Source organism: Eptesicus fuscus, chromosome 14 (assembly GCF_027574615.1).
Source record: "Eptesicus fuscus isolate TK198812 chromosome 14, DD_ASM_mEF_20220401, whole genome shotgun sequence".
Lineage (NCBI taxonomy): Eukaryota > Metazoa > Chordata > Mammalia > Chiroptera > Vespertilionidae > Eptesicus > Eptesicus fuscus.
The window spans coordinates 73128795-73144107 of record NC_072486.1 but is presented as its reverse complement, the minus strand read 5'-3'; positions in this window follow the sequence as shown (position 1 = coordinate 73144107).

The window sequence follows — 15313 nt, the reverse complement described above, 5'->3', positions numbered from 1 at the left end:
TGTAAACATATTGGCACCAAAAACAAGAGTATCTAAATACATAAAGAAAATCTTGGTGGACATTAAAAGAGAGATTTACAGCAATACATTCATAGTAGGGGATCTTAATACTCCACTGTCATCAATGGATAGATCTTCCAGACAAAAAATTGACAAGGCAACAGTGACCTTAAATTACACACTGAGCCAGATGGACTGAATTAATATTTACAGGACATTTAATCCCAAAGCAGTAGAATATACATTCTTCTCAAGTGGACATGGAACATTCTCAAAGATAAACCACATGTTAGGACGCAAAATAAGTCTTAATAAATTCAAGAAGGTTGAAATTATACCAAGCATCTTCTCTGACCATAATGATATGAAACTAGAAATCAACTATAATAAAAAGAACTGCAAAACATTCAAGCACACAGAAACTAAATAACATGTTATAAAATAATAAATGGGATAACAATGAAATCAAAAGTTACCTGGAAACAAATAAAAATGAACACATAACAAACCCAAATCCATGGGGCACAGCAAAAGCAATCCTGAGAAGGAAGTTCATAGCAATACAGGCCTACCTCAAGAAGCAAGAAAAACCTCAAACAATCTAACCCTACACCCAAAAGAACTAGAAAAAGAACAACAAATAAAGCCAAGAGTAAGCAAAAGGAAAAAAATAATAAAGTGGAAATAAATGGCAGCTAGACTAAAAAAAATGCAAAAGATAAAAGAAACCAAGACCGGGTTCTTTGAAAAGCAAAACAAGATTGACAAACCTTTAACCAGACTCATCAAGAAACAAAGAGAGAGAACCCAAATAAATAAAATAAGAAATGAAAGAGGAGAAGTAAAAACTAACATCACAGAAATACAAAGGATTGTAAGAAAATACTATAAATAATGATATGCCAACAAATTGAAAAAACTGGGTTAAATGGATAAATTTCTGGAAACATACAATCTTCCAAAACTGAATCAGGAAGAATAAAAAAACCTGAATAGACTGATTACAACTAATGAAATTGAAGCAATTAAAAAAAATTCCTTAAAAACAAAAGCCCTGGTCTGGACAGCTTCACTGGCCAGTTTTACCAAACATTCAAAAAGAACTAACACCTATCCTTCTCAAACTATTCCAAAAAATTCAAGAGGAGGGAAGACTTCCAAACTCTTTTTATGAGGCCAGCATTATCCTAATTCCAAAACCAGATAAAGACACTACAAAGAAAAAAATTACAGGCCAGTATTCAGCAATACACTAAAAACATTCCATGAATGTGATACACTACATAAACAAATTAAAGGTTAAAAATCATATGGTCATATTAATAGATGCAGAAAAAGCATTCAACAAAATCCAGCACCCATTTGTTATAAAAACTCTCTGAAAAGTGAAAATAGAGGAATCATACCTCAGCTTAATTAAGACCATGTATGACACCTACAGCCAGCATCATATTCAGTGGGCAAAACGAAAAGCATTTCCCTTAAGAACAGGAAAAAGCAGGGATGTCTGCTTTCACCACTCTTATTCAACATAACACTGGAAGTCCTAGCCACAGCGATCAGACAAGAAGAAAAAATAAAAGACATCCAAATTGGGAAGGAGAAAATAAAACTGTCGTTATTTGCAGGTGACATGATATTGTACATAGAAAAATCCTAAAGACTCCACCAAACAGCTACTAGATGTAATAAATGAATTCGGCAAAGTAGCAGGATACAAAATTAACATCCTGAAATCAATGGCATTTTTATATACCAACAATGAACTCTCGGAAAGAGAAACTAAAAAGCATAAACCCATTTTACCATTTCAACAAAAAACAGCAGATATCTAGGAATAAATTTAACCAAGGAGGTAAAAGGCTTATACTCAGAAAATTATAAGACATTGGAAAAAAGAAATAGAGGAAGATACAAACAAGTGGAAGCATATACCATGTTCATGGATTGAAATAATTAAATCATTAAAATGCCTGTACTACCCAAAACTGAATGGCTACCATTAAAAAATAAACAAATAACAAGTGCTGGCAAGGAGGTGGAGAATTGGGAACCCTAGTACATGCTGGTGTGAATGCAGACTGGTGTAGCCACTATGGAAAACAGTATGGAGTTTCCTTAAAATATTAAAAATTGAACTGCCTTTGACCCAGAAATCCTACTTGTGGAAATATATCTTAAGAATCTCAAAACACCATTCAGAAAAAATATATGCACCACTATGTTCAAAGGAGCATTATTTACCATAGCTGAGATCTGGAAACAGCGCAAGTGCCCAGCAGTCAATGAGTAGATAAAAAAAGCTGTGGTACATTTGCATAATGGAACAACATACAGCTGTAAAAAAGAAAAATATCTTACCCTTTGCAACAGCATGATGAACCTGGAGACCAAGTGAAAGAAGCCAGTCAGAAAAAGACAAATATTATATAATCTCACTCATATGTGGAATCTAATGAATAAAATAATCTGATAAACAAAATAGGTCCAGAGGTGTGAATGCACAGAACAGGCTGACAAATCTGAGAGGGCATGGAGGTGTGCAGGACAGGAAGAGATTAATCAAAGAATTTATATGCATCTATGCATAGCCCAAGGATACATACAATACTGTGGTGAAGGACTAGGTGGAGCAGGGACTGGATGGAGGGGTGAAGTGTGGGGGAGGGGAAATAAGGGACATCTGTAATAATGTCAACAATAGAAAATAAACTTTAAAACAAAAAACTCCCAACAAACAAAAGTCCTGAACTGATGATTTCATGGGCAAATTTTACCAAACATTCAAAGAAGAACTAATATCTACCCTCAAACTATTCAAAAAAAATTCATGAGGAGGGAATACTTCCAAGCTCCTTTTACGAGGCCAGCATTATCTTAATTCCAAAATCAGACCAAAAAAACTACAAAGAAAGAAAATTATAGGCCAATATCCCTGATGAACATAGATGCTAAAATTCTCAACAAAATATTAGCAAACCGAATCCAGCAATACATTAAAATAATCAAGTGGGATTTATTGTAGGTATGCAAAGTTGGTACAATATTCACAAATCAATAAACATGGTACATCACATAAACAAAATGAAAGGCATAAATCACATGATCATAGCAAAAGATGCAGAAAAAAAGCATTTGATAAAATCCAGCACCCATTAATGATAAAAACTCTCTGCAAAGTGGGAATAGGGAGATCATACCTGAACATAATAAAGGTCATATATGAAAATCCTACAGCCAACATCAGACTCAATGGGCAAACCCCAAAACTGTTGTTCTTAAGATCAGGAATAAGACAGGGATGTCTGCTTTCACCACTCTCATTTAGTATAGTACTGCAAGTTATAGTCACAGTGATCAGACATGAAGAAGAAATCAAAAGCATCCAAACTGGAAAGAAGTAAAACTTTTATTATTCACAGATGACATAATATTGTACTTAGAGAGTCCTATAGATGCCCTCCCCTCAAAAAAAAAAAACAACAACAAAAACACTGCCAGATCTAATAAATGAATTTGGCAAAGTAGCAGGATGCAATATTAATGTCCACAAAATTTTTGACATTTTTACACACCAATAATGAACTATCAGAAAGATAAATTAAGAAAAAAATCCCATTTACTATTGCAGCACAAATTTAAAAAAAAAAAAAAAGGTACCTAGGATTAAGTTTGGCCAAGGAGGAAAATGATTTGTACTCAGAAAATTATAAAATACTGAAGAAAGAAATTGAGAAAGGTATAAAAAAGTGGGAGCATACCATGTTCAAGGATAGGAAAAATTAGCATCATTAAAATGTTCATAGTACCCAAAGCAACCTATTGACTCAATGCAATTCCTATTAAAATATGAATTCATACCTCACAGATGTAGAACAAATATTTCAAAAATTAACATGGAACCAAAAAGACCCAAAATAGCCTCAGCAATCTTAAGAATGGAAAACAAAGTTGGAGGTATTACACTACCTGATTAAAAAAAAACACAAAAAACTACATACCATGTTAATCAAAATATGCATGGTATTGGCACAAGAACAGGCACATAAATCAATGGAACAAATCGAGAACAAGAAAAATAAACCCATGCCTTGATGGTCAATTAATATTTGATAAAGGAGGAAAAAGCATACAATTGGGTAAAGATAGTCTCTTCATTAAATAGCATTGGGACAATTAGACAGATGCATGCAAAAAAATGAAACTAGACTACCAACTTACACCATACACAAGAATAAACTCAACATAGATAAAGACTTATTTGTATATCAAGAAACCATAAAAATCTTAGAAGAAAATATAGGCAGTAAAATTTCAGACATTTTTTAATAGCAGTATTTTTTCTAATATATCTTCTTGGGCAAGGGAAACAAAGGAAAAAATAAACAAATGGGACTACATCAAACCAAAAAGCTTTTGCATGGCAAAAGAAGACATCAAAAAATGAAAAGGGAACCCACTGGATGAGAGAACATATTAACCAATGATACCTCTGGTAAGGGGTTAATACCCAAAATTTATAAAGAACATATACAACTCAACCTCAAGACAAACAACCCAATTTAAAAAATGGGCAAGGGAGGGACCTGAACACTTCTCTAAAGAGAACATACAAATGACCAATAGACATATGAAAATAAATGTTCAACATTACTAAACATCAGACAGATACAAATTAAAACCACAATGAGATATCACCTCACACCTGTCAAAATGGCTATTATCATTAAATCAACAATCAACAAGTGCTGGCAAGGATGTGGAGAAAAGGGAACCCTCGTGCATTGTTGGTGGGGATACAGACTGTGGAAAATAGTATGGAATTCCTCAAAATATTAAAAATGGAACTGCCTTTTCACCCAGAAATCCCATTTCTGGTAATATATTTGGAGGAACCCAGAACACTAACTCAAAAGAATATATGGATCCTATGTTAATTGCAGCATTATTTACAATAACTAAGATATGGAAACACCCTAACTGCCCATCAGTAGATGAGTGGATAAAAAAGCAGTGGTACATTTACACAATGGAATACTCCTCGACTGTAAAAAAAAACAAAAAGGAAAGGAAATCTTGTTCATTAGATTCCACATATAAGTGGAGACAGACTCATGAATACAGAGAACAGCTGTCAGAGGTGACAGGATTAGGAGCTAGGTGAGAAATATGAAGGGATTAAGCAAATAAAAAAAAAAAAAAAAAGAAAGATTCATGGACACATACAATAGTATGGCAATTACCAGAGGGAGGGGGAGATGAGGAGGTTGAAGAGGGTAAAGGGGAGGATAAGTGAGGATGAAAGGAGACTTGATTTGAGTTGGTAAACAAACAATATAATGTACATGTATTTTAGAAGTGTATACCTGAAACCCATATAATTTAATTAACCAATGTCATCCAACTAAATTCAATTTAAATAATAATTGTAAAAAGTAAAAATTAGTTAAGTATAAAAAATGAAAGTCTTACCTTTTACAGCAGTGGATGGACCTTGATATTATTATGCTAAGTGAAATAAGCCAGTCAGAGAAAGACAAATACCATATGATCTCATTTATATGTGGACTCTAATGAAAAAAAAAATAAACTGACCAACAAAATAGAAACAGAGGCATGGATACATGGAACAGAATGACAGCTGTCAGAGGGAAGGAGGGTTGAGGGGCTGGATGAAAGAAGGTGAAGGGGTTAAACAAACACATATATAGTCATACATAGACACATACAACGTGTGTCATAGCCAGAGAGAAACATGGAGGATAGGTGGAGGTGGGCAAAGGAATGGTTTATGGAAAGAGACTTTGCTTGGGGCGATGGGTGCACAATGTAGATGATGTTTTATTGAGTTTCACACTTGAAACCTGTATGGTTTTGTGAACCAATGTCACCCCAATAAATTCAATAAAAGTTAGAAAATAAATAAATAAAAATACCTAGAAAAGAGAATACACTGAGATATTATTTGCATTTGTCTGTATGAGTGATTATAATCTATACTAATAAAAGGGTAATATGCTAATTAGAGCGGACGTCTTCCAAATGACCTTCCAGACGTCCTTCTGGACAAAGCCGCAGCAGCTGCAAGGGCCAAGGCTCAGGCAGCCTCGGGCAGCTGTGAAGGGCCCAGGCAGTGATGGCAGCAACGGGGTAATGGGGGTGGTGCTTTCCTCTGCTCTGCCAGGTTGTCTCCCACAGGGGGAGGCCAGACTGCAGCTTAGGCCAGGGGTTGAGGCAGAGGCAGTTAGGGGTGATCAGGCCAGCAAGGGAGCAAGTTAGGGGTGATCAGGTTGGCAGGGGGGCAAGGTATGGGTGATTAGACCAGCAGGGGGGCAAGTTAGGGGCGATCAGATTGGCAGGGGGGCAAGTTAGGGGCGATCAGGCCGGCAAGCAGAGGCAGTTAGGGGCAATCAGAGGGGTTAGGGACAATCAGGCAGGCAGACAGGCGAGCAATTAGGAGCCAGCAGTCCCGGATTGCAAGAGGGATCCCAGATTGGAGAGGGTGCACAAATTTCATGCACCAGGCCTCTAGTTATTTTGATAAAATAGTTATGCATGATTTCTATTGCCTTCTTTATAAGCTTCTATATTTTCCATTTTTGTACACAGAACAAATATTACTTTTATGATCAGAAAAAAGCAACCTTCTTTAAGTTGTAGTAGGAAAACTTCCATAGGTGACACTAAATAACAAGGCATTGTATGTTTCAATAAATTTTATTTATAAAATAGATGGCCAGCCTGAAGGCAGTTGGTTACCATCCCCTGGTTTAGGTTAATCAAGATTTATAATCCTGAGGAAGGGAATAGGTCAGAAGCTATTGATGATATGAGCAAATTGGTATTCATTAACAAATAAGCAGGAGGTGGCAAAGAGGGGATAAAGGAGAAACTCATTATCAGGTAGACAAACAACAAAGATTGATATTGTCATTTTTTAAAAATCTGCACCACATTTCTCTTCGAAAAGCCTATATCATTGTGCTACTCAATGAAGTAACAATAGGTATTTTTAAATCCTGTGTGCACTTTGCTTGGATTTTAACCAAACATCCATTTCTTTATACCTTGCCATTTTCTTTGCTCTTGTACACATCTATCATGGACTAAAAACCTAATTTTTGTTATCATTGGCCTGAAAGGCTTAAATTTTTAAGTTTTATTAGCTCATATTTTCCTTCTCTGTGTAGTCTAACAAATGCCTTTAGTTAGTATTGTTCTATAGTTATATTAACAATTAGTAAGATCATAACTTTAAATCTTGATGAAGGTAGAGGGAATTGGTTTATAGATGACATTATTCAAAGCAAGACTATTTGTGCTTTGGCTATAATGAAGGCTATTCCTCCCCATGCAAATAATAACCAGGAACTTGCTCTTTTTTTTTCCAGTGTTTTCCTCTGTCCCTGTGACAAGATCAGCTACCACAGAATTAAATCCTTTGTTAGCCATAAATGGCTATTATCACTTGGGAAATGACAATATCACAGTAAGGCTAAATTCTAAACAGCAGTCGGTTGTTCAGGTCAAGGGCAGCCTTTACTAGTAAATGCCAAGCATATTTAGTTAAGTGAGAAGCATAAGCTCAGCACTTCTTTTATTACTGTGGAAAGTTGCAAGTGTGCAATTCAAAATTAGAAACTTAATCATCCAAATGCACATTTGGTCATATGAAGCAAATCTTTTGTACAGTAGTTTACCAATTCTTCCTGGCATTAGTAAAATCTCATGAAACAAGGTTTATTTTTCAAAGCCATAAAGAAAAATAATGAGAAAGAGTTCTTTATTGACTAAGACTCTCCCATTGATTTCTAGAGAGGTTTCTCAATCACTTTTCCTGCCCTTTCTAATCAGTCCCTACATCACACCAAAAGCACAAAAGACTTGAGCCTGGGATTTTTGGACCCGAAGCTAGTGTTAACTTTTAGGATATTGTATAGATTATGTGCCAGCCATTTAGACATGGCTAGAGGAATAATAGTGCACAAAAACAATGCAAGGCACTTTCAATCTGCAAATGATCTCTTTTCTTATAAATAGAGATCTATGAAGTATTATACCCTTATAATTTATTTTGTAAGTTGCTTGTGAAATAGCTGGCTCCTAGTTTTCTCCTACCCTGCAACTACTTTGCTGTCAGCATATTTTTATTAGTGAAATACAACCCATGAAGAGCAAATTCCCCCAGGAAACAATAGCAGTGAAGATTTAAGATTGCCTGAATCTGAGGCCAGCCACAGAGAGCACTCCGTTATCATCAAATGAAAGGCCAACAGCCAAGTGCAAGGCCTTCAGAAGGCAGTCTCTGAAACCAGATACTTCAAAGTAGTTAACACAAGAGAAGTCATCAACTATGAGCAAGAAGCCCAGAAAAGGAATACTAATTGTAATGGATTTTCAAGCTTATTCAGCTACTGCCCTGACCTGCATGGCTGGGTTCAGGATCTGAAGGAGGGGGCGATGCACAAATGAAAATACTAGACACAAATATGAATTATAAGGGGTGGGGGCCAGGTGGAGCCTCTTTCTTGAGGAGACACACTGAAACCTGGGCTTATCCACTTTTTATTCAGTTTTAGATACACATCTTGCCTTCAGTAAAGCACGGCAAACAGCAGACAGGCCGTCTCTAAGGTCAGTAAAGATCAGTAAGGTCCAGTAAACATTTACTTGGAGGCTATCAGGTCAGGAAATTGCCTTGAGCCACCACTATCTCAGCACGAAAAAATCGGTGCTTAGCATCAGCCCTGCTAAAGCTCAAGGTCCATCGGCCTTCCGTGTTCCTTGGTGCACTCTCATGATAGTATTGGAAAGCGGTGGCTTCCCGCAAGCTACATTAGTAGGAAGCCCTATTTCCTTTGAGGTCTCTGGTTTGCTATTAGATACAATCATGAGCTCTATTTATTCTATTTTCTTATTAATTGAGAAGCAAACTGAAAAAGCACCCAGGGAAATCTAAATTTACGAAAAATGAAAAACCGGTACATCATTGTTTTTTTTTTTTTTCAAGGAGGCTGTTTTATTTCATGTGTATAGTTTCTTTTCATCTATATTTCGAATACCAAAAATAAAATGATAAGATTTCTAAAAGTAAAGATAAAAAAACACAATTACCAAATATTCATTTATCCATTGTCATCTATATTCTTTTGATGGTGATTGCTCTTGCAAAGAAAAGATAAGCACAGTAAAACATAATAATGTTTGAAGTAATATAACAATGTAAAGACTTTAAAACTGTTTCCTGGTGGGCTCCAGGTGGCCGACCTACAGGTCACACATACACCTCTGAAGGCAGTACTAATTTTGGAGTCAGACAATTGGGATTTTTATATTAGGTTATTCACTTTTATATAGGCCATGCCATGCTTTTAAGAGTCTTTTTGCGGAGAGATCCGACATGTATACACCTAGGTCAATAAAAATAAGCTCTGAAAATAAGCCAGCATTCATTATTTATCTAAGGATCTCTAATGAGCCCATGTTTGTCTCATGATCCATGACTAAACATTTTGGCAGAGTCCAGGATGCAAAACCTAAAATGAACATGTTAAGTACAAGTAATCTTATTGGAATTAGCAAAGACTTGTCATTCCACACCTTCGATCTGAATGAGTCATAAATGGTGAGAGCATGCAGGCAGACATGGATCCTGGACCAGGAAAAGCAGCCTTTGGAAGGATAAAGCACTTTGCAGGCAGGTGGAGGTAATTAGTTAAGGAACAGTGCTTTAGACATAGCAAGGCCAATGCCCTAGCTGGTTTGGCTCAGTGGATAGAGCATCGGTCTGCGGACTGAAGTGGCCCCGGTTTCATTCCGCCAAGGGCACGTGCCAGGGTTGCGGGCTGGATCCCCCCCAGTAGGGGACGTGTAGGAGGCATCCAGTCAATGATTCTCTCTCATCATTGATGTTTCTCTCTCTCTATCCCTCTCCCTTCCTCTCCAAAATCAATAAAAAAATATTTTTTAAAAAGAAGAAGAAATAGCATGGCCAAGTACAAACTTGTCGCTGTACATTTTGCCATGGACTAGTTCTATTCGGAGAATCACATAAATATAATTCATTGCAAAAATAAAATATTTAGACTGAAATTTCTTAAACAATAGGAAATGTATTTTCTCACATAAAAAGCAATCAGTAAGTAGACAGACAGTTTAAGAGTTCATCAGTTCCGGGATTTGATGAGGTTATCAAGGATCCATTTTTCTCTTCAGGGCGTCGCCAATGTTTCTCCTGAGAGTCCAAAACGGCTGCAGCAATTCCACAGACTCTTACTACTCTTACCTGCTCGGTAGATTTCAGTGAATACGTGTTTCTCCCTTTGCTATATGCTCTTAGGAGAATTTCCAGAGACTTTAAATACTTGTTTTTAAATTTTTTACTAGTGAAATTGTTGTTTTTCTGGGGAAAGAGTGTACTAATTTCCTTATTTAGCTATACCAGAAGCCCCACCTTTCAAGGTTTCTTCGGACTAGGCTTCAAAATGGTGCACAATCACTTCACTATATTCTGTTGTCAAAATTAGGTCATGAGATCAGCCTTAAATTCAAAAACGTGAGGAAAGAGACTCCACCTCCAGATGGGGAACCCCAAAGCACAGGGTATAGATGAAAGGAAGTTTAGAGAGCTGAGCACAGTCACTCACTAGGAGAAACACCTCTCTGAAATGTTCCCAGCACACTTCTCCTCCGACCCACACAGGACTGGATCGCATGCCCTACCCTCCCTGCATGAAACACTGGGACAGCCAGAGTCTGACATTTCCGGGGCCACAGTGACAAGCAGATTTTGCCAGTGTTGAGGGAGAGAGTGGCTGATTGGTAGGCAACCCATAGTGCCTGCCAAAATGTACAATCTTAATTCAACGTGAGAAGGCAGTTCTTAGTATTTCGTAAAAAACGGGACTTCCCAGTCAAATGTAGTCAAAAGAAAATATTCCAAATGTAGGGATATTTTTTCCTGGAAAAAATACTTTGGAAGGCTTATGATAAGATGCTGGGTTTTGAAATAAGGAACCTTTCATTAAAATTATATAAAACTATTGGGAGCTAAGGAAAAGAACAGGAGAAATGCAGTCCATTTGAATATATTTTCAACAAAATTACTATCTAGTTGGAATGACCTGACTTGCCACATGACATCAAATATAGCGATTGACATCACTCCATTATTTGTTAAAGCCCCTTCACACTTTGCTGAGTGAATATGAATATTCACTTGGATTATTATTTTCCTCATTTTTATTTTATTTATTTTTTAATTTTTTTAAATTTCTTTATTGATTAAGGTATCACATATTTGTCCTCATCCCCCCCATTCCCATCCCACCCCCCTCCCCACACATGCCCCCACCCCCCTGTTGTCCTTAACCACTGGTTAGGCTCATATGCTTGCACACAGTTCTTTGGTTGACCCCCACTCTCCCCTCCCCACCCTCTGAGGCCCGGCAGTCTGATCCATGTCTCCTTGTTTCTGGGTCTGTTCTTGTTCATCAGTCTATGTTGTTCATTATTTCCCCTAGATGAGTGAGATCATGTGCTATTATAAATACACTTATAAGAACCGAAAATGAGACAAGCAATAATGGTTATGGTGACAGGCAAATGAATCAGTTTGTAGTGAGTTTCTTTCTGGGCCAACAGTTCTTTTGAGACCCAATTTCAATGTCCAACAGTTCCTTATGTGTACATGTCAGCACTGACATTTCAGTTCTGGATGGTGGACAAATGGTGGTAATGCAGGTCCGACCCTCTCTGGTTTGGTCCTGGGCAACCTGCAGTGATGCACAGCTGCTAACTGCTAGTATGGGAAGGCCACGTCAGCATCTTCCACATCTGGACTGCTTCTCTTCTGTCTTCATGGCTGGAGTAGTCCTATCGATTCCTCTCTGTTGCTGGAATCCACATGGTCTCGGAGTTGTTTTCTGAAAATATACAAACATATTCTCGACCAAAAGTTAATAAAGGAATATTTTCTATATATTTGACTTGGGATCCTATTTCATTTTTTGCCCAAATGATTTTCCTCTGGCTTGTTTTGACACCTTGTGTGTTTTTCATGGGTGTCTTGCTTTTAGCCTTACAATTAATTTTCTAAAGTATTAATTTTCTAGATGTAATTTACTTACAGGATATTTTTCCTTTCATGATATTCTTCTACTATCCCCCCTTTTTTGATTTAAATGTTAGGAGGCTTTTGAAAATTTTATAATGTAGTCTTGATGGCATTTAAATTTTAATTTTTGCCCTATAATATTACTGTTTTAGGTTCATTACATGATGTACAATTTTATCATGAGATGAAGTACCAATAAAAATTTTAGTTAACACTTTAGGAACACCTTTTTGTCCAGTACAATTAATTTTTCTAGAATATTCGCTTGTTTCAACTAGAGAGAACATCAATCAGAACATCAAACCTCAGGGAAGAAATTGTGAGGTAACCAGAAACCCAAGAATGCCTGAGAACGCCTTTCTAGCCATGCTAGCAATCATCAGATGTACGGTATTTTCCTCATTTTTAAAAAAGAAATGTAACCTCATATAAGTTGATCCATTGGTCTGAGTTAACCCAGGTAATAAATGACAAAAACCTATCTTCAAATGTATATAAATCAGATTTCACAGTGTGAAATCTTTATAACGTATTATTCTCTCATTACAAAACACAGGTTTTAGAAAGAAAAAGAAAACGAAGACTTATAATATGACTGCAATGATATCATTCCATAAGTTTTGCTCTGTCAGCCTTTAATAACTAAAGGATTATTGTAAGTCATGATAACCATATGAACAATGATAATATTTGTGCCAGAAGCACTTTTTGTAATCAACACGTTTTGCTCAATAGAAAAACATCTGTTCATTGCATTCAGTATTCTGCTATGTGGATGTAATTTATTGTAAAGTTTATTCACAATTACAAGTTGCAGAGAAGCTATTACATGCTCACCAAAATCTAGTTCATCTGCTGCCTAAAAACACAGCCTCCCATAGTGTCGAGTAAGCATAGACTGTCTGGCCAATGGACACAGCAAAAGTGAGCTATGCCACTGGAAGGCTCAGTATAAAGCATCTTCCAGTGACCTTCATGTTCCCAAACCAGCCAAGGGCAGAGGCTCTCCTTCAGAGGACCCCTTGGTCTCAGGACATGGAGGGATCAGGAGATGGAAGGGGTTTGAGTCTTTGAATAACCATGTGGATGTGCACTCACCAAATACATCATTTTGGAATTTGTGTGAGCAAAAAAATATGCTTTTCTGTATGTTGAGGAGTCATAACATTTTTTGATTTCTTTTTAAAAAAAATATATTTTATCGATTTTTTACACAGAGGAAGGAAGAGGGATAGTTAGAAACATCGATGAGAGAGAAACATTGATCAGCTGCCTCCTGCACACCCTCCACTGGGGATGTGCCCACAACCAAGATATATGCCCTTGACCAGAATCGAACTCAGGACCTTTCAGTCCGCAGGCCAACACTCATCCATTGAGCCAAACCAGTTAGGGCTGGATTTCTTTTTTTATAGCAATTAGTGCTATTGTTACTTATACTAAAAAATACATGAGCAGTGCTTAGGAAGACTTTGTTGTAGCTCAGTTTTGAGCAAACATCTAATTATTTAATTAGAATATATTCTTAGAAGTAAAATTTCTTGGTGAAAGAGTACAAAAAAGGTGTTTTTTCAATTCCTACTAGCAAATCAATGACCATTTCTTAAATAACTTACTTTATTCCAATGCAACAGTGTTTTCTAACACAGGCAGATGATTTTTTGGTTTGTTTTGTTAATCCTCACCGGAGGATATTTTCCCATTGATTTTGGGAGAGACAGAGAGAGAGAAACATCAATGTGAGAGAGACACATCAATTGGTTGCCTCACCCACGCACTCCAACTGGGGCCGAGGATCAAGCCTACAACCAAAGTACATGCCCTTGACAGGAATTGAACCTGGAACCCTTCCGTCCACAGGCCAATGCTTTATCCACTGAGCCAAACTGGCTAGGGCCAAGCAGGTAATTGTATAAAGAATTTGCTAGGATCTTATGTTGGCTCTTCTAATCCTATCTAATAAAAGGATAGTATGCAAATTAACCATCACTCTGTCACAAAGATGGCAGTGCCCATAGCCATAAGATGGCAGCACCTAGTCCTCTCAGCCCCACCAGAGTCCCCCAGTCCCTGGGCAGGGGGTGGGGGGACAGCCACTGAGAGCGGGCAGCATGAGTGGCCTGGTGGAATGCTTGCTTTGTCGTGGCAAGAGTTCTGCGCCCAGCCACGGATGGGCCTCTGGGCCACAGAGAGCCTCTGAGCAGTGGGCGCGGAGTGCCAGGCCCCAGAGAAAGCTACTGGTGCGCAGATTCGTGCACAGGGCTACTAGTTATTCATATATTGTAAAATAAATCTGTGTAGCACACCTATCCTTCATTTATTTCAAGGACCAAATGTCATGAAATAATATGTTTTTAAAAGTTATAAAATATAATACAAATACAAATTAGGTATAAAGTTAATTTTATACATGTAAAATTGATAGTTGTGGTACAAAATGTTTTTCTGCCTTGAAAATACTATCCACTGAAAGTTTGCCCATGTGATCTTTAATTAGGTTTTTACTTTGCTGGACTATCAGAGCAGCATTAGTTACTTAACAATACAGATGTTTCCTTTTTGTAGTTTGTATTGGCTCTAAATGAACACGAGCTTTAGTTCAAACAAAGGTGAGAGAGTGAAATTCAAATGGGGAGTGGTAGAATCTGCACCAGAAAAGAAAAGGACACAGATCTATCAGCTGTTTGTTTTGTTTTCCTTTGAAAACTGTTGTGTCTCTACTCCTGGTTTGACATTTGGAGCTTAGAAATTTCCCAACTGTGTCCAGCAGAACTTCTGTCTCCCCTTGGGAGCAGCAGGAAGCCATGGTAGACCACAGGAACCAATGAAAATTCCTCATCCTGTTTATACTGGATCACATTTCACCATTTCTGACAGATGGAATACCCTGGAAGAAGAATATTAATGACTATTGGGAGATAACACTAGTCACTTAGGGAAACACTCAATAATTAAGCAAGTGATATTTTACACAGAGACTCCCTAGATATGTAAAATGCTTAGAAGCCAAAGAAAGCTTTTCCTGTGGCTTTGATCATTTTTTATTTTTATTTTAGGATAATAAAGTATAATTCCATAGAACTGTCAGATGTAGTAAAATAGTCCACTTGTACCACGTTACAGTGTTTGTTTTAATCTCTGTTACTTTATTTTTTTCTATAAATTCTGGAGTTATGTAACTTAGGTGTTACCTCATTT